The sequence below is a fragment of the Festucalex cinctus genome, chromosome 15 (assembly GCF_051991245.1).
Source record: "Festucalex cinctus isolate MCC-2025b chromosome 15, RoL_Fcin_1.0, whole genome shotgun sequence".
Taxonomy (NCBI): Eukaryota; Metazoa; Chordata; class Actinopteri; order Syngnathiformes; family Syngnathidae; genus Festucalex; species Festucalex cinctus.
Window position 1 is genome coordinate 26,973,872 of NC_135425.1, and position 19,410 is coordinate 26,993,281.

The window sequence follows — 19,410 nt, forward strand, 5'->3', positions numbered from 1 at the left end:
GTAAGACGTTTTTTATTTGATTAAAAAAACGACCATGTATAGTAAGGCGTTTTTTTTGTTAAAAAAAAACGACCATGTATAGTAAGGCGTTTTTTATTTGATTAAAAAAACGACCATGTATAGTAAGGCGTTTTTTATTTGATTAAAAAAACGACCATGTATAGTAAGGCGTTTTTTATTTGATTAAAAAAACGACCATGTATAGTAAGGCGTTTTTTTTTTTTTTGTTAAAAAAACGACCATGTATAGTAAGGCGTTTTTTTTGTTAAAAAAAAACGACCATGTATAGTAAGGCGGTTTTTATTTGATTAAAAAAATGACCATGTATAGTAAGGCGGTTTTTATTTTGCTAAAAAAATGACCATGTATAGTAAGGCGGTTTTTATTTGATTAAAAAAACGACAATGTATAGTAAGGCGTTTTTTATTTGATTAAAAAAACGACCATGTATAGTAAGGCGTTTTTTTTGTTAAAAAAAAACGACCATGTATAGTAAGGCGGTTTTTTTGTTAAAAAAAAATGACCATGTATAGTAAGGCGTTTTTTTTTTTTTTAAACGACCATGTATAGTAAGGCGGTTTTTATTTTGCTAAAAAAACGACCATGTATAGTAAGGCGTTTTTTATTTGATTAAAAAAACGACCATGTATAGTAAGGCGTTTTTTATTTTGCTAAAAAAACGACCATGTATAGTAAGGCGGTTTTTATTTGATTAAAAAAATGACCATGTAAAGTAAGGCGTTTTTTATTTGATTAAAAAAACGACCATGTATAGTAAGACGTTTTTTATTTGATTAAAAAAACGACCATGTATAGTAAGGCGTTTTTTTTGTTAAAAAAAAACGACCATGTATAGTAAGGCGTTTTTTATTTGATTAAAAAAACGACCATGTATAGTAAGGCGTTTTTTTAATTTGTTAAAAAAACGACCATGTATAGTAAGGCGTTTTTTTTTTTATTAAAAAAACGACCATGTATAGTAAGGCGTGTTTTATTTGATTAAAAAAATGACCATGTAAAGTAAGGCGGTTTTTATTTGATTAAAAAAATGACCATGTATAGTAAGGCGTTTTTTTTGTTAAAAAAACGACCATGTATAGTAAGGCGGTTTTTATTTTGCTAAAAAAACGACCATGTATAGTAAGGCGTTTTTTTTGTTAAAAAAACGACCATGTATAGTAAGGCGTTTTTTTTGTTAAAAAAATGACCATGTATAGTAAGGCGTTTTTTTTGTTAAAAAAACGACCATGTATAGTAAGGCGGTTTTTATTTTGCTAAAAAAACGACCATGTATAGTAAGGCGTGTTTTATTTGATGAAAAAAACGACCATGTATAGTAAGGCGTTTTTTATTTTGCTAAAAAAACGACCATGTATAGTAAGGCGTTTTTTTTGTTAAAAAAACGACCATGTATAGTAAGGCGGTTTTTATTTTGCTAAAAAAACGACCATGTGTAGTAAGGCGTTTTTTATTTTGTTAAAAAAACGACCATGTATCGTAAGGCGGTTTTTATTTGATTAAAAAAACGACCATGTATAGTAAGGCGTTTTTTTTGTTTAAAAAAAACGACCATGTATAGTAAGGCGTTTTTTATTTTGCTAAAAAAACGACCATGTATAGTAAGGCGTTTTTTATTTGATTAAAAAAACGACCATGTATAGTAAGGCGTTTTTTATTTTGCTAAAAAAACGACCATGTATAGTAAGGCGGTTTTTATTTGATTAAAAAAATGACCATGTAAAGTAAGGCGTTTTTTATTTGATTAAAAAAACGACCATGTATAGTAAGACGTTTTTTATTTGATTAAAAAAACGACCATGTATAGTAAGGCGTTTTTTTTGTTAAAAAAAAACGACCATGTATAGTAAGGCGTTTTTTATTTGATTAAAAAAACGACCATGTATAGTAAGGCGTTTTTTTTTTTATTAAAAAAACGACCATGTATAGTAAGGCGTGTTTTATTTGATTAAAAAAATGACCATGTACAGTAAGGCGTTTTTTTTGTTAAAAAAACGACCATGTATAGTAAGGCAGTTTTTATTTAATTAAAAAAACGACCATGTATAGTAAGGCGTGTTTTATTTGATTAAAAAAACGACCATGTATAGTAAGGCGTTTTTTATTTTGCTAAAAAAACGACCATGTATAGTAAGGCGTTTTTTTTGTTAAAAAAACGACCATGTATAGTAAGGCGGTTTTTATTTTGCTAAAAAAACAACCATGTGTAGTAAGGCGTTTTTTATTTTGTTAAAAAAACGACCATGTATAGTAAGGCGGTTTTTATTTGATTAAAAAAACGACCATGTATAGTAAGGCGTTTTTTTTGTTTAAAAAAAACGACCATGTATAGTAAGGCGTTTTTTTTGTTAAAAAAACGACCATGTATAGTAAGGCGTTTTTTATTTGATTAAAAAAATGACCATGTAAAGTAAGGCGTTTTTTATTTGATTAAAAAAACGACCATGTATAGTAAGACGTTTTTTATTTGATTAAAAAAACGACCATGTATAGTAAGGCGTTTTTTTTGTTAAAAAAAAACGACCATGTATAGTAAGGCGTTTTTTATTTGATTAAAAAAACGACCATGTATAGTAAGGCGTTTTTTATTTGATTAAAAAAACGACCATGTATAGTAAGACGTTTTTTATTTGATTAAAAAAACGACCATGTATAGTAAGACGTTTTTTATTTGATTAAAAAAACGACCATGTATAGTAAGGCGTTTTTTATTTGATTAAAAAAACGACCATGTATAGTAAGACGTTTTTTATTTGATTAAAAAAACGACCATGTATAGTAAGGCGTTTTTTTTGTTAAAAAAAAACGACCATGTATAGTAAGGCGTTTTTTATTTGATTAAAAAAACGACCATGTATAGTAAGGCGTTTTTTATTTGATTAAAAAAACGACCATGTATAGTAAGGCGTTTTTTATTTGATTAAAAAAACGACCATGTATAGTAAGGCGTTTTTTTTTTTTTTGTTAAAAAAACGACCATGTATAGTAAGGCGTTTTTTTTGTTAAAAAAAAACGACCATGTATAGTAAGGCGGTTTTTATTTGATTAAAAAAATGACCATGTATAGTAAGGCGGTTTTTATTTTGCTAAAAAAATGACCATGTATAGTAAGGCGGTTTTTATTTGATTAAAAAAACGACAATGTATAGTAAGGCGTTTTTTATTTGATTAAAAAAACGACCATGTATAGTAAGGCGTTTTTTTTGTTAAAAAAAAACGACCATGTATAGTAAGGCGGTTTTTTTGTTAAAAAAAAATGACCATGTATAGTAAGGCGTTTTTTTTTTTTTTAAACGACCATGTATAGTAAGGCGGTTTTTATTTTGCTAAAAAAACGACCATGTATAGTAAGGCGTTTTTTATTTGATTAAAAAAACGACCATGTATAGTAAGGCGTTTTTTATTTTGCTAAAAAAACGACCATGTATAGTAAGGCGGTTTTTATTTGATTAAAAAAATGACCATGTAAAGTAAGGCGTTTTTTATTTGATTAAAAAAACGACCATGTATAGTAAGACGTTTTTTATTTGATTAAAAAAACGACCATGTATAGTAAGGCGTTTTTTTTGTTAAAAAAAAACGACCATGTATAGTAAGGCGTTTTTTATTTGATTAAAAAAACGACCATGTATAGTAAGGCGTTTTTTTAATTTGTTAAAAAAACGACCATGTATAGTAAGGCGTTTTTTTTTTTATTAAAAAAACGACCATGTATAGTAAGGCGTGTTTTATTTGATTAAAAAAATGACCATGTAAAGTAAGGCGGTTTTTATTTGATTAAAAAAATGACCATGTATAGTAAGGCGTTTTTTTTGTTAAAAAAACGACCATGTATAGTAAGGCGGTTTTTATTTTGCTAAAAAAACGACCATGTATAGTAAGGCGTTTTTTTTGTTAAAAAAACGACCATGTATAGTAAGGCGTTTTTTTTGTTAAAAAAATGACCATGTATAGTAAGGCGTTTTTTTTGTTAAAAAAACGACCATGTATAGTAAGGCGGTTTTTATTTTGCTAAAAAAACGACCATGTATAGTAAGGCGTGTTTTATTTGATGAAAAAAACGACCATGTATAGTAAGGCGTTTTTTATTTTGCTAAAAAAACGACCATGTATAGTAAGGCGTTTTTTTTGTTAAAAAAACGACCATGTATAGTAAGGCGGTTTTTATTTTGCTAAAAAAACGACCATGTGTAGTAAGGCGTTTTTTATTTTGTTAAAAAAACGACCATGTATCGTAAGGCGGTTTTTATTTGATTAAAAAAACGACCATGTATAGTAAGGCGTTTTTTTTGTTTAAAAAAAACGACCATGTATAGTAAGGCGTTTTTTATTTTGCTAAAAAAACGACCATGTATAGTAAGGCGTTTTTTATTTGATTAAAAAAACGACCATGTATAGTAAGGCGTTTTTTATTTTGCTAAAAAAACGACCATGTATAGTAAGGCGGTTTTTATTTGATTAAAAAAATGACCATGTAAAGTAAGGCGTTTTTTATTTGATTAAAAAAACGACCATGTATAGTAAGACGTTTTTTATTTGATTAAAAAAACGACCATGTATAGTAAGGCGTTTTTTTTGTTAAAAAAAAACGACCATGTATAGTAAGGCGTTTTTTATTTGATTAAAAAAACGACCATGTATAGTAAGGCGTTTTTTTTTTTATTAAAAAAACGACCATGTATAGTAAGGCGTGTTTTATTTGATTAAAAAAATGACCATGTACAGTAAGGCGTTTTTTTTGTTAAAAAAACGACCATGTATAGTAAGGCGGTTTTTATTTAATTAAAAAAACGACCATGTATAGTAAGGCGTGTTTTATTTGATTAAAAAAACGACCATGTATAGTAAGGCGTTTTTTTAATTTGTTAAAAAAACAACCATGTATAGTAAGGCGTGTTTTATTTGATGAAAAAAACGACCATGTATAGTAAGGCGTTTTTTATTTTGCTAAAAAAACGACCATGTATAGTAAGGCGTTTTTTTTGTTAAAAAAACGACCATGTATAGTAAGGCGGTTTTTATTTTGCTAAAAAAACAACCATGTGTAGTAAGGCGTTTTTTATTTTGTTAAAAAAACGACCATGTATAGTAAGGCGGTTTTTATTTGATTAAAAAAACGACCATGTATAGTAAGGCGTTTTTTTTGTTTAAAAAAAACGACCATGTATAGTAAGGCGTTTTTTATTTTGCTAAAAAAACGACCATGTATAGTAAGGCGTTTTTTATTTGATTAAAAAAACGACCATGTATAGTAAGGCGTTTTTTTTGTTAAAAAAACGACCATGTATAGTAAGGCGGTTTTTATTTTGCTAAAAAAACGACCATGTATAGTAAGGCGTTTTTTATTTGATTAAAAAAACGACCATGTATAGTAAGGCGTTTTTTTTGTTAAAAAAAACGACCATGTATAGTAAGGCGTTTTTTATTTGATTAAAAAAACGACCATGTATAGTAAGGCGTTTTTTATTTGATTAAAAAAACGACCATGTATAGTAAGGCGTTTTTTATTTGATTAAAAAAACGACCATGTATAGTAAGGCGTTTTTTATTTGATTAAAAAAATAACCATGTAAAGTAAGGCGTTTTTTATTTGATTAAAAAAACGACCATGTATAGTAAGGCGTTTTTTTTGTTAAAAAAACGACCATGTATAGTAAGGCGTTTTTTTTGTTAAAAAAAAAACGACCATGTATAGTAAGGCGTTTTTTTTGTTAAAAAAACGACCATGTATAGTAAGGCGTTTTTTTTGTTAAAAAAAAACGACCATGTATAGTAAGGCGGTTTTTATTTGATTAAAAAAACGACCATGTATAGTAAGGCGTTTTTTATTTTGCTAAAAAAACGACCATGTATAGTAAGGCGTTTTTTTTGTTAAAAAAAAACGACCATGTATAGTAAGGCGTTTTTTTTGTTAAAAAAACGACCATGTATAGTAAGGCGGTTTTTATTTGATTAAAAAAACGACCATGTATAGTAAGGCGTTTTTTATTTTGTTAAAAAAACGACCATGTATAGTAAGGCGTTTTTTTTGTTAAAAAAACGACCATGTATAGTAAGGCGGTTTTTATTTTGCTAAAAAAACGACCATGTATAGTAAGGCGTTTTTTATTTGATTAAAAAAACGACCATGTATAGTAAGGCGTTTTTTTTGTTAAAAAAAACGACCATGTATAGTAAGGCGTTTTTTATTTGATTAAAAAAACGACCATGTATAGTAAGGCGTTTTTTATTTGATTAAAAAAACGACCATGTATAGTAAGGCGTTTTTTATTTGATTAAAAAAACGACCATGTATAGTAAGGCGTTTTTTATTTGATTAAAAAAATAACCATGTAAAGTAAGGCGTTTTTTATTTGATTAAAAAAACGACCATGTATAGTAAGGCGTTTTTTTTGTTAAAAAAACGACCATGTATAGTAAGGCGTTTTTTTTGTTAAAAAAAAAACGACCATGTATAGTAAGGCGTTTTTTTTGTTAAAAAAACGACCATGTATAGTAAGGCGTTTTTTTTGTTAAAAAAAAACGACCATGTATAGTAAGGCGGTTTTTATTTGATTAAAAAAACGACCATGTATAGTAAGGCGTTTTTTATTTTGCTAAAAAAACGACCATGTATAGTAAGGCGGTTTTTATTTGATTAAAAAAATGACCATGTATAGTAAGGCGTTTTTTTTGTTAAAAAAACGACCATGTATAGTAAGGCGTTTTTTTTTGTTAAAAAAACGACCATGTATAGTAAGGCGGTTTTTATTTGATTAAAAAAACGACCATGTAAAGTAAGGCGTTTTTTATTTGATTAAAAAGACGACCATGTATAGTAAGGCGTTTTTTTAATTTGTTAAAAAAAACCACCATGTATAGTAAGGCGTTTTTTATTTTGCTAAAAAAACGACCATGTATAGTAAGGCGGTTTTTATTTGATTAAAAAAACGACCATGTATAGTAAGGCGTTTTTTTTGTTAAAAAAAAACGACCATGTATAGTAAGGCGGTTTTTATTTGATTAAAAAAATGACCATGTATAGTAAGGCGTTTTTTTTGTTAAAAAAACAACCATGTATAGTAAGGCGTTTTTTTTGTTAAAAAAACGACCATGTATAGTAAGGCGGTTTTTATTTTGCTAAAAAAACGACCATGTATAGTAAGGCGTTTTTTATTTGATTAAAAAAACGACCATGTATAGTAAGGCGTTTTTTTTGTTAAAAAAAAACGACCATGTATAGTAAGGCGTTTTTTATTTTGCTAAAAAAACGACCATGTATAGTAAGGCGTTTTTTATTTGATTAAAAAAACGACCATGTTTAGTAAGGCGTTTTTTTTGTTAAAAAAAAATGACCATGTATAGTAAGGCGTTTTTTATTTTGCTAAAAAAACGACCATGTATAGTAAGGCGGTTTTTATTTGATTAAAAAAACGACCATGTATAGTAAGGCGGTTTTTATTTAATTAAAAAAACGACCATGTATAGTAAGGCGTTTTTTTTGTTAAAAAAAAACGACCATGTATAGTAAGGCGTTTTTTATTTGATTAAAAAAACGACCATGTATAGTAAGGCGTTTTTTTTGTTAAAAAAAAACGACCATGTATAGTAAGGCGTTTTTTATTTGATTAAAAAAACGACCATGTATAGTAAGGCGTTTTTTATTTTGCTAAAAAAACGACCATGTATAGTAAGGCGTTTTTTATTTGATTAAAAAAACGACCATGTATAGTAAGGCGTTTTTTATTTTGCTAAAAAAACGACCATGTATAGTAAGGCGTTTTTTTTGTTAAAAAAAAACGACCATGTATAGTAAGGCGGTTTTTATTTGATTAAAAAAACGACCATGTATAGTAAGGCGTTTTTTATTTTGCTAAAAAAACGACCATGTATAGTAAGGCGTTTTTTATTTTGTTAAAAAAACGACCATGTATAGTAAGGCGGTTTTTATTTGATTAAAAAAATGACCATGTAAAGTAAGGCGGTTTTTTTGTTAAAAAAAAACGACCATGTATAGTAAGGCGTTTTTTATTTTGCTAAAAAAACGACCATGTATAGTAAGGCGTTTTTTTTTTTTTTAAAAGACCATGTATAGTAAGGCGGTTTTTATGTGATTAAAAAAACGACCATGTATAGTAAGGCGGTTTTTATTTAATTAAAAAAACGACCATGTATAGTAAGGCGTTTTTTTTGTTAAAAAAACGACCATGTATAGTAAGGCGGTTTTTATTTTGCTAAAAAAACGACCATGTATAGTAAGGCGTTTTTTTTTGTTAAAAAAATGACCATGTATAGTAAGGCGTTTTTTTTGTTAAAAAAACGACCATGTTTAGTAAGGCGGTTTTTATTTTGCTAAAAAAACGACCATGTATAGTAAGGCGTTTTTTATTTTGCTAAAAAAACGACCATGTATAGTAAGGCGTTTTTTAATTGATTAAAAAAACAACCATGTATAGTAAGGCGTTTTTTTTGTTAAAAAAAAACGACCATGTATAGTAAGGCGGTTTTTATTTGATTAAAAAAATGACCATGTATAGTAAGGCGTTTTTTTTGTTAAAAAAACGACCATGTATAGTAAGGCGTTTTTTTTGTTAAAAAAACGACCATGTATAGTAAGGCGGTTTTTATTTTGCTAAAAAAACGACCATGTATAGTAAGGCGTTTTTTATTTGATTTAAAAAACGACCATGTATAGTAAGGCGTTTTTTTTGTTAAAAGAAAACGACCATGTATAGTAAGGCGGTTTTTATTTGATTAAAAAAATGACCATGTATAGTAAGGCGTTTTTTTTGTTAAAAAAACGACCATGTATAGTAAGGCGGTTTTTTTGTTAAAAAAACGACCATGTATAGTAAGGCGGTTTTTATTTTGCTAAAAAAACGACCATGTATAGTAAGGCGTTTTTTATTTGATTAAAAAAACGACCATGTATAGTAAGGCGTTTTTTTTGTTAAAAAAAAACGACCATGTATAGTAAGGCGGTTTTTTTGTTAAAAAAACGACCATGTATAGTAAGGCGTTTTTTTTGTTAAAAAAACGACCATGTATAGTAAGGCGTTTTTTTTGTTAAAAAAAAACGACCATGTATAGTAAGGCGTTTTTTATTTGATTAAAAAAACGACCATGTATAGTAAGGCGGTTTTTATTTGATTAAAAAAATGACCATGTAAAGTAAGGCGTTTTTTATTTGATTAAAAAGACGACCATGTATAGTAAGGCGGTTTTTATTTAATTAAAAAAACGACCATGTATAGTAAGGCGTTTTTTTTTTGATTAAAAAAACGACCATGTATAGTAAGGCGTGTTTTATTTTGCTAAAAAAACGACCATGTATAGTAAGGCGTTTTTTATTTAATTAAAAAAACGACCATGTATAGTAAGGCGTTTTTTATTTGTTAAAAAAAACGACCATGTATAGTAAGGCGGTTTTTATTTAATTAAAAAAAAGGCCATGTATAGTAAGGCGTTTTTTTAATTTGTTAAAAAAAACGACCATGTATAGTAAGGCGTTTTTTATTTTGCTAAAAAAACGACCATGTATAGTAAGGCGTTTTTTATTTGATTAAAAAAACGACCATGTATAGTAAGGCGTTTTTTATTTTGCTAAAAAAACGACCATGTATAGTAAGGCGGTTTTTATTTAATTAAAAAAACGACCATGTATAGTAAGGCGTTTTTTTTTTTATTAAAAAAATGACCATGTAAAGTAAGGCGTTTTTTTAATTTGTTAAAAAAAACGACCATGTATAGTAAGGCGGTTTTTATTTAATTAAAAAAACGGCCATGTATACATGGTCGTTTTTTTAACAAAAAAAAAACGCCTTACTATACATGGTCGTTTTTTTTTTAACATGTATAGTAAGGCGTTTTTTATTTGATTAAAAAAACGACCATGTATAGTAAGGCGTTTTTTATTTTGCTAAAAAAACGACCATGTATAGTAAGGCGTTTTTTTTGTTAAAAAAAAACGACCATGTATAGTAAGGCGTTTTTTATTTGATTAAAAAAACGACCATGTATAGTAAGGCGTTTTTTATTTGATTAAAAAAACGACCATGTATATAGTAAGGCGTTTTTTATTTTGCTAAAAAAACGACCATGTATAGTAAGGCGTTTTTTTTGTTAAAAAAAAACGACCATGTATAGTAAGGCGTTTTTTATTTGATTAAAAAAACGACCATGTATAGTAAGGCGTTTTTTATTTGATTAAAAAAACGACCATGTATAGTAAGGCGTTTTTTATTTTGCTAAAAAAACGACCATGTATAGTAAGGCGTTTTTTTTGTTAAAAAAAACCGACCATGTATAGTAAGGCGTTTTTTATTTGATTAAAAAAACGACCATGTATAGTAAGGCGTTTTTTATTTGATTAAAAAAACGACCACGTATAGTAAGGCGTTTTTTTTGTTAAAAAAAAACGACCATGTATAGTAAGGCGTTTTTTATTTGATTAAAAAAACGACCATGTAGTAAGACGTTTTTTATTTAATTAAAAAAACGACCATGTATAGTAAGGCGTTTTTTTTTTGATTAAAAAAATGACCATGTATAGTAAGGCGTTTTTTTTGTTAAAAAAAAACGACCATGTATAGTAAGGCGTTTTTTATTTGATTAAAAAAACGACCATGTATAGTAAGGCGTTTTTTATTTGATTAAAAAAATGACCATGTAAAGTAAGGCGTTTTTTATTTGATTAAAAAAACGACCATGTATAGTAAGGCGTTTTTTTTGTTAAAAAAAAACGACCATGTATAGTAAGGCGTTTTTTATTTGATTAAAAAAACGACCATGTATAGTAAGGCGTTTTTTATTTGATTAAAAAAACGACCATGTATAGTAAGGCGTTTTTTATTTGATTAAAAAAACGACCATGTATAGTAAGGCGTTTTTTATTTGATTAAAAAAATAACCATGTAAAGTAAGGCGTTTTTTATTTGATTAAAAAAACGACCATGTATAGTAAGACGTTTTTTATTTGATTAAAAAAACGACCATGTATAGTAAGGCGTTTTTTTTGTTAAAAAAAAACGACCATGTATAGTAAGGCGTTTTTTATTTGATTAAAAAAACGACCATGTATAGTAAGGCGTTTTTTATTTGATTAAAAAAACGACCATGTATAGTAAGGCGTTTTTTATTTGATTAAAAAAACGACCATGTATAGTAAGGCGTTTTTTATTTGATTAAAAAAATGACCATGTATAGTAAGGCGTTTTTTTTTTTTTTGTTAAAAAAACGACCATGTATAGTAAGGCGTTTTTTATTTGATTAAAAAAATGACCATGTATAGTAAGGCGTTTTTTTTTTTTTTGTTAAAAAAACGACCATGTATAGTAAGGCGTTTTTTTTTTGTTAAAAAAACGACCATGTATAGTAAGGCGTTTTTTATTTGATTAAAAAAACGACCATGTATAGTAAGACGTTTTTTATTTGATTAAAAAAACGACCATGTATAGTAAGGCGTTTTTTTTGTTAAAAAAAAACGACCATGTATAGTAAGGCGTTTTTTATTTGATTAAAAAAACGACCATGTATAGTAAGGCGTTTTTTATTTGATTAAAAAAACGACCATGTATAGTAAGGCGTTTTTTATTTGATTAAAAAAACGACCATGTATAGTAAGGCGTTTTTTTTTTTTTTGTTAAAAAAACGACCATGTATAGTAAGGCGTTTTTTTTGTTAAAAAAAAACGACCATGTATAGTAAGGCGGTTTTTATTTGATTAAAAAAATGACCATGTATAGTAAGGCGGTTTTTATTTTGCTAAAAAAATGACCATGTATAGTAAGGCGGTTTTTATTTGATTAAAAAAACGACAATGTATAGTAAGGCGTTTTTTATTTGATTAAAAAAACGACCATGTATAGTAAGGCGTTTTTTTTGTTAAAAAAAAACGACCATGTATAGTAAGGCGGTTTTTTTGTTAAAAAAAAATGACCATGTATAGTAAGGCGTTTTTTATTTGATTAAAAAGACGACCATGTATAGTAAGGCGTTTTTTTTTTTTTTAAACGACCATGTATAGTAAGGCGGTTTTTATTTTGCTAAAAAAACGACCATGTATAGTAAGGCGTTTTTTATTTGATTAAAAAAACGACCATGTATAGTAAGGCGTTTTTTATTTTGCTAAAAAAACGACCATGTATAGTAAGGCGGTTTTTATTTGATTAAAAAAATGACCATGTAAAGTAAGGCGTTTTTTATTTGATTAAAAAAACGACCATGTATAGTAAGACGTTTTTTATTTGATTAAAAAAACGACCATGTATAGTAAGGCGTTTTTTTTGTTAAAAAAAAACGACCATGTATAGTAAGGCGTTTTTTATTTGATTAAAAAAACGACCATGTATAGTAAGGCGTTTTTTATTTGATTAAAAAAACGACCATGTATAGTAAGGCGTTTTTTTTGTTAAAAAAAAACGACCATGTATAGTAAGGCGTTTTTTATTTGATTAAAAAAACGACCATGTATAGTAAGGCGTTTTTTTAATTTGTTAAAAAAACGACCATGTATAGTAAGGCGTTTTTTTTTTTATTAAAAAAACGACCATGTATAGTAAGGCGTGTTTTATTTGATTAAAAAAATGACCATGTAAAGTAAGGCGGTTTTTATTTGATTAAAAAAATGACCATGTACAGTAAGGCGTTTTTTTTGTTAAAAAAACGACCATGTATAGTAAGGCGGTTTTTATTTAATTAAAAAAACGACCATGTATAGTAAGGCGTGTTTTATTTGATTAAAAAAACGACCATGTATAGTAAGGCGTTTTTTTAATTTGTTAAAAAAACAACCATGTATAGTAAGGCGTTTTTTATTTTGCTAAAAAAACGACCATGTATAGTAAGGCGTTTTTTTTGTTAAAAAAACGACCATGTATAGTAAGGCGGTTTTTATTTTGCTAAAAAAACGACCATGTGTAGTAAGGCGTTTTTTATTTTGTTAAAAAAACGACCATGTATTGTAAGGCGGTTTTTATTTGATTAAAAAAACGACCATGTATAGTAAGGCGTTTTTTTTGTTTAAAAAAAACGACCATGTATAGTAAGGCGTTTTTTATTTTGCTAAAAAAACGACCATGTATAGTAAGGCGTTTTTTATTTGATTAAAAAAACGACCATGTATAGTAAGGCGTTTTTTTTGTTAAAAAAACGACCATGTATAGTAAGGCGTTTTTTTTGTTAAAAAAACGACCATGTATAGTAAGGCGGTTTTTATTTTGCTAAAAAAACGACCATGTATAGTAAGGCGTTTTTTATTTGATTAAAAAAACGACCATGTATAGTAAGGCGTTTTTTTTGTTAAAAAAAAACGACCATGTATAGTAAGGCGTTTTTTTTGTTAAAAAAACGACCATGTATAGTAAGGCGTTTTTTTTGTTAAAAAAAAACGACCATGTATAGTAAGGCGTTTTTTTTGTTAAAAAAACGACCATGTATAGTAAGGCGTTTTTTTTGTTAAAAAAACGACCATGTATAGTAAGGCGTTTTTTTTGTTAAAAAAAAAACGACCATGTATAGTAAGGCGTTTTTTTTGTTAAAAAAACGACCATGTATAGTAAGGCGTTTTTTTTGTTAAAAAAAAACGACCATGTATAGTAAGGCGGTTTTTATTTGATTAAAAAAACGACCATGTATAGTAAGGCGTTTTTTATTTTGCTAAAAAAACGACCATGTATAGTAAGGCGTTTTTTTTGTTAAAAAAACGACCATGTATAGTAAGGCGGTTTTTATTTGATTAAAAAAACGACCATGTATAGTAAGGCGTTTTTTATTTTGCTAAAAAAACGACCATGTATAGTAAGGCGTTTTTTATTTTGTTAAAAAAACGACCATGTATAGTAAGGCGGTTTTTATTTGATTAAAAAAATGACCATGTATAGTAAGGCGTTTTTTTTGCTAAAAAAACGACCATGTATAGTAAGGCGGTTTTTATTTGATTAAAAAAACGACCATGTATAGTAAGGCGTTTTTTTTGTTAAAAAAACGACCATGTATAGTAAGGCGTTTTTTTTGTTAAAAAAACGACCATGTATAGTAAGGCGTTTTTTTTGTTAAAAAAAAACGACCATGTATAGTAAGGCGTTTTTTATTTGATTAAAAAAACGACCATGTATAGTAAGGCGTTTTTTATTTTGCTAAAAAAACGACCATGTATAGTAAGGCGTTTTTTTTGTTAAAAAAAAAACGACCATGTATAGTAAGGCGTTTTTTTTGTTAAAAAAACGACCATGTATAGTAAGGCGTTTTTTTTGTTAAAAAAAAACGACCATGTATAGTAAGGCGGTTTTTATTTGATTAAAAAAACGACCATGTATAGTAAGGCGTTTTTTTTGTTAAAAAAACGACCATGTATAGTAAGGCGTTTTTTATTTTGCTAAAAAAACGACCATGTATAGTAAGGCGGTTTTTATTTGATTAAAAAAATGACCATGTAAAGTAAGGCGGTTTTTATTTGATTAAAAAAATGACCATGTATAGTAAGGCGTTTTTTTTGTTAAAAAAACGACCATGTATAGTAAGGCGGTTTTTATTTAATTAAAAAAACGACCATGTATAGTAAGGCGTGTTTTATTTGATTAAAAAAACGACCATGTATAGTAAGGCGTGTTTTATTTGATTAAAAAAACGACCATGTATAGTAAGGCGTTTTTTATTTGATTAAAAAAACGACCATGTATAGTAAGGCGTTTTTTATTTGATTAAAAAAATGACCATGTAAAGTAAGGCGTTTTTTATTTGATTAAAAAAACGACCATGTATAGTAAGACGTTTTTTATTTGATTAAAAAAACGACCATGTATAGTAAGGCGTTTTTTTTGTTAAAAAAAAACGACCATGTATAGTAAGGCGTTTTTTATTTGATTAAAAAAACGACCATGTATAGTAAGGCGTTTTTTATTTGATTAAAAAAACGACCATGTATAGTAAGGCGTTTTTTATTTGATTAAAAAAACGACCATGTATAGTAAGGCGTTTTTTATTTTGCTAAAAAAACGACCATGTATAGTAAGGCGTTTTTTTTGTTAAAAAAACGACCATGTATAGTAAGGCGTTTTTTTTGTTAAAAAAAAACGACCATGTATAGTAAGGCGTTTTTTTTGTTAAAAAAACGACCATGTATAGTAAGGCGTTTTTTTTGTTAAAAAAACGACCATGTATAGTAAGGCGTTTTTTTTGTTAAAAAAAAAACGACCATGTATAGTAAGGCGTTTTTTTTGTTAAAAAAACGACCATGTATAGTAAGGCGTTTTTTTTGTTAAAAAAAAACGACCATGTATAGTAAGGCGGTTTTTATTTGATTAAAAAAACGACCATGTATAGTAAGGCGTTTTTTATTTTGCTAAAAAAACGACCATGTATAGTAAGGCGTTTTTTTTGTTAAAAAAACGACCATGTATAGTAAGGCGGTTTTTATTTGATTAAAAAAACGACCATGTATAGTAAGGCGTTTTTTATTTTGCTAAAAAAACGACCATGTATAGTAAGGCGTTTTTTATTTTGTTAAAAAAACGACCATGTATAGTAAGGCGGTTTTTATTTGATTAAAAAAATGACCATGTATAGTAAGGCGTTTTTTTTGCTAAAAAAACGACCATGTATAGTAAGGCGGTTTTTATTTGATTAAAAAAACGACCATGTATAGTAAGGCGTTTTTTTTGTTAAAAAAACGACCATGTATAGTAAGGCGTTTTTTTTGTTAAAAAAACGACCATGTATAGTAAGGCGTTTTTTTTGTTAAAAAAAAACGACCATGTATAGTAAGGCGTTTTTTATTTGATTAAAAAAACGACCATGTATAGTAAGGCGTTTTTTATTTTGCTAAAAAAACGACCATGTATAGTAAGGCGTTTTTTTTGTTAAAAAAAAAACGACCATGTATAGTAAGGCGTTTTTTTTGTTAAAAAAACGACCATGTATAGTAAGGCGTTTTTTTTGTTAAAAAAACGACCATGTATAGTAAGGCGTTTTTTATTTTGCTAAAAAAACGACCATGTATAGTAAGGCGGTTTTTATTTGATTAAAAAAATGACCATGTAAAGTAAGGCGGTTTTTATTTGATTAAAAAAATGACCATGTATAGTAAGGCGTTTTTTTTGTTAAAAAAACGACCATGTATAGTAAGGCGGTTTTTATTTAATTAAAAAAACGACCATGTATAGTAAGGCGTGTTTTATTTGATTAAAAAAACGACCATGTATAGTAAGGCGTGTTTTATTTGATTAAAAAAACGACCATGTATAGTAAGGCGTTTTTTATTTGATTAAAAAAACGACCATGTATAGTAAGGCGTTTTTTATTTGATTAAAAAAATGACCATGTAAAGTAAGGCGTTTTTTATTTGATTAAAAAAACGACCATGTATAGTAAGACGTTTTTTATTTGATTAAAAAAACGACCATGTATAGTAAGGCGTTTTTTTTGTTAAAAAAAAACGACCATGTATAGTAAGGCGTTTTTTATTTGATTAAAAAAACGACCATGTATAGTAAGGCGTTTTTTATTTGATTAAAAAAACGACCATGTATAGTAAGGCGTTTTTTATTTGATTAAAAAAACAACCATGTATAGTAAGGCGTTTTTTATTTGATTAAAAAAACGACCATGTATAGTAAGGCGTTTTTTATTTGATTAAAAAAACGACCATGTATAGTAAGGCGTTTTTTTTTTTTTTGTTAAAAAAACGACCATGTATAGTAAGGCGTTTTTTTTGTTAAAAAAAAACGACCATGTATAGTAAGGCGTTTTTTTTGTTAAAAAAACGACCATGTATAGTAAGGCGGTTTTTATTTAATTAAAAAAACGACCATGTATAGTAAGGCGTGTTTTATTTGATTAAAAAAACGACCATGTATAGTAAGGCGTTTTTTATTTGATTAAAAAAACGACCATGTATAGTAAGGCGTTTTTTATTTTGCTAAAAAAACGACCATGTATAGTAAGGCGTGTTTTATTTGATTAAAAAAACGACCATGTATAGTAAGGCGTTTTTTATTTTGCTAAAAAAACGACCATGTATAGTAAGGCGTTTTTTTTGTTAAAAAAACGACCATGTATAGTAAGGCGGTTTTTATTTTGCTAAAAAAACGACCATGTGTAGTAAGGCGTTTTTTATTTTGTTAAAAAAACGACCATGTATAGTAAGGCGGTTTTTATTTGATTAAAAAAACGACCATGTATAGTAAGGCGTTTTTTATTTTGCTAAAAAAACGACCATGTATAGTAAGGCGGTTTTTATTTAATTAAAAAAACGGCCATGTATAGTAAGGCGTTTTTTTTGTTTAAAAAAAACGACCATGTATAGTAAGGCGTTTTTTATTTTGCTAAAAAAACGACCATGTATAGTAAGGCGTTTTTTATTTGATAAAAAAAAACGACCATGTATAGTAAGGCGTTTTTTTTGTTAAAAAAAAACGACCATGTATAGTAAGGCGGTTTTTATTTGATTAAAAAAATGACCATGTATAGTAAGGCGTTTTTTTTGTTAAAAAAACGACCATGTATAGTAAGGCGTTTTTTTTGTTAAAAAAACGACCATGTATAGTAAGGCGTTTTTTATTTTGCTAAAAAAACGACCATGTATAGTAAGGCGTTTTTTTTGTTAAAAAAAAACCGACCATGTATAGTAAGGCGTTTTTTTTGTTAAAAAAACGACCATGTATAGTAAGGCGGTTTTTATTTGATTAAAAAAACGACCATGTATAGTAAGGCGTTTTTTATTTTGCTAAAAAAACGACCATGTATAGTAAGGCGTTTTTTATTTTGTTAAAAAAACGACCATGTATAGTAAGGCGGTTTTTATTTGATTAAAAAAATGACCATGTATAGTAAGGCGTTTTTTTTGCTAAAAAAACGACCATGTATAGTAAGGCGGTTTTTATTTGATTAAAAAAACGACCATGTATAGTAAGGCGTTTTTTTTGTTAAAAAAACGACCATGTATAGTAAGGCGTTTTTTTTGTTAAAAAAACGACCATGTATAGTAAGGCGTTTTTTTTGTTAAAAAAAAACGACCATGTATAGTAAGGCGGTTTTTATTTGATTAAAAAAACGACCATGTATAGTAAGGCGTTTTTTATTTTGCTAAAAAAACGACCATGTATAGTAAGGCGTTTTTTATTTGATTAAAAAAACGACCATGTATAGTAAGGCGTTTTTTATTTTGCTAAAAAAACGACCATGTATAGTAAGGCGTTTTTTTTGTTAAAAAAAAAACGACCATGTATAGTAAGGCGTTTTTTTTGTTAAAAAAACGACCATGTATAGTAAGGCGTTTTTTTTGTTAAAAAAAAACGACCATGTATAGTAAGGCGGTTTTTATTTGATTAAAAAAACGACCATGTATAGTAAGGCGTTTTTTATTTTGCTAAAAAAACGACCATGTATAGTAAGGCGGTTTTTATTTGATTAAAAAAATGACCATGTAAAGTAAGGCGGTTTTTATTTGATTAAAAAAATGACCATGTATAGTAAGGCGTTTTTTTTGTTAAAAAAACGACCATGTATAGTAAGGCGGTTTTTATTTTGCTAAAAAAACGACCATGTATAGTAAGGCGTTTTTTTTTGTTAAAAAAACGACCATGTATAGTAAGGCGGTTTTTATTTGATTAAAAAAACGACCATGTAAAGTAAGGCGTTTTTTATTTGATTAAAAAGACGACCATGTATAGTAAGGCGTTTTTTTAATTTGTTAAAAAAAACCACCATGTATAGTAAGGCGTTTTTTATTTTGCTAAAAAAACGACCATGTATAGTAAGGCGTTTTTTATTTGATTAAAAAAACGACCATGTATAGTAAGGCGTTTTTTTTTTTTTTAAAAAACGACCATGTATAGTAAGGCGGTTTTTATTTGATTAAAAAAATGACCATGTATAGTAAGGCGTTTTTTTTGTTAAAAAAACGACCATGTATAGTAAGGCGTTTTTTTTGTTAAAAAAACGACCATGTATAGTAAGGCGGTTTTTATTTTGCTAAAAAAACGACCATGTATAGTAAGGCGTTTTTTATTTGATTAAAAAAACGACCATGTATAGTAAGGCGTTTTTTTTGTTAAAAAAAAACGACCATGTATAGTAAGGCGTTTTTTATTTTGCTAAAAAAACGACCATGTATAGTAAGGGGTTTTTTATTTGATTAAAAAAACGACCATGTTTAGTAAGGCGGTTTTTTTGTTAAAAAAAAATGACCATGTATAGTAAGGCGTTTTTTATTTTGCTAAAAAAACGACCATGTATAGTAAGGCGTTTTTTTTTTTTTAAAACGACCATGTATAGTAAGGCGGTTTTTATTTGATTAAAAAAACGACCATGTATAGTAAGGCGGTTTTTATTTAATTAAAAAAACGACCATGTATAGTAAGGCGTTTTTTTTGTTAAAAAAAAACGACCATGTATATAGTAAGGCGTTTTTTATTT

General features: G+C 27.8%; 1 protein-coding gene across 2 annotated transcripts in view; it reads right to left on the minus strand.

Annotated features, from left to right (window-relative positions):
- LOC144002091 (fibroblast growth factor receptor 1-A-like) overlaps nucleotides 1-19,410 on the minus strand; it is a 63,051-nt gene that overhangs the window by 1,058 nt on the left and 42,583 nt on the right. The window lies entirely within an intron of this gene.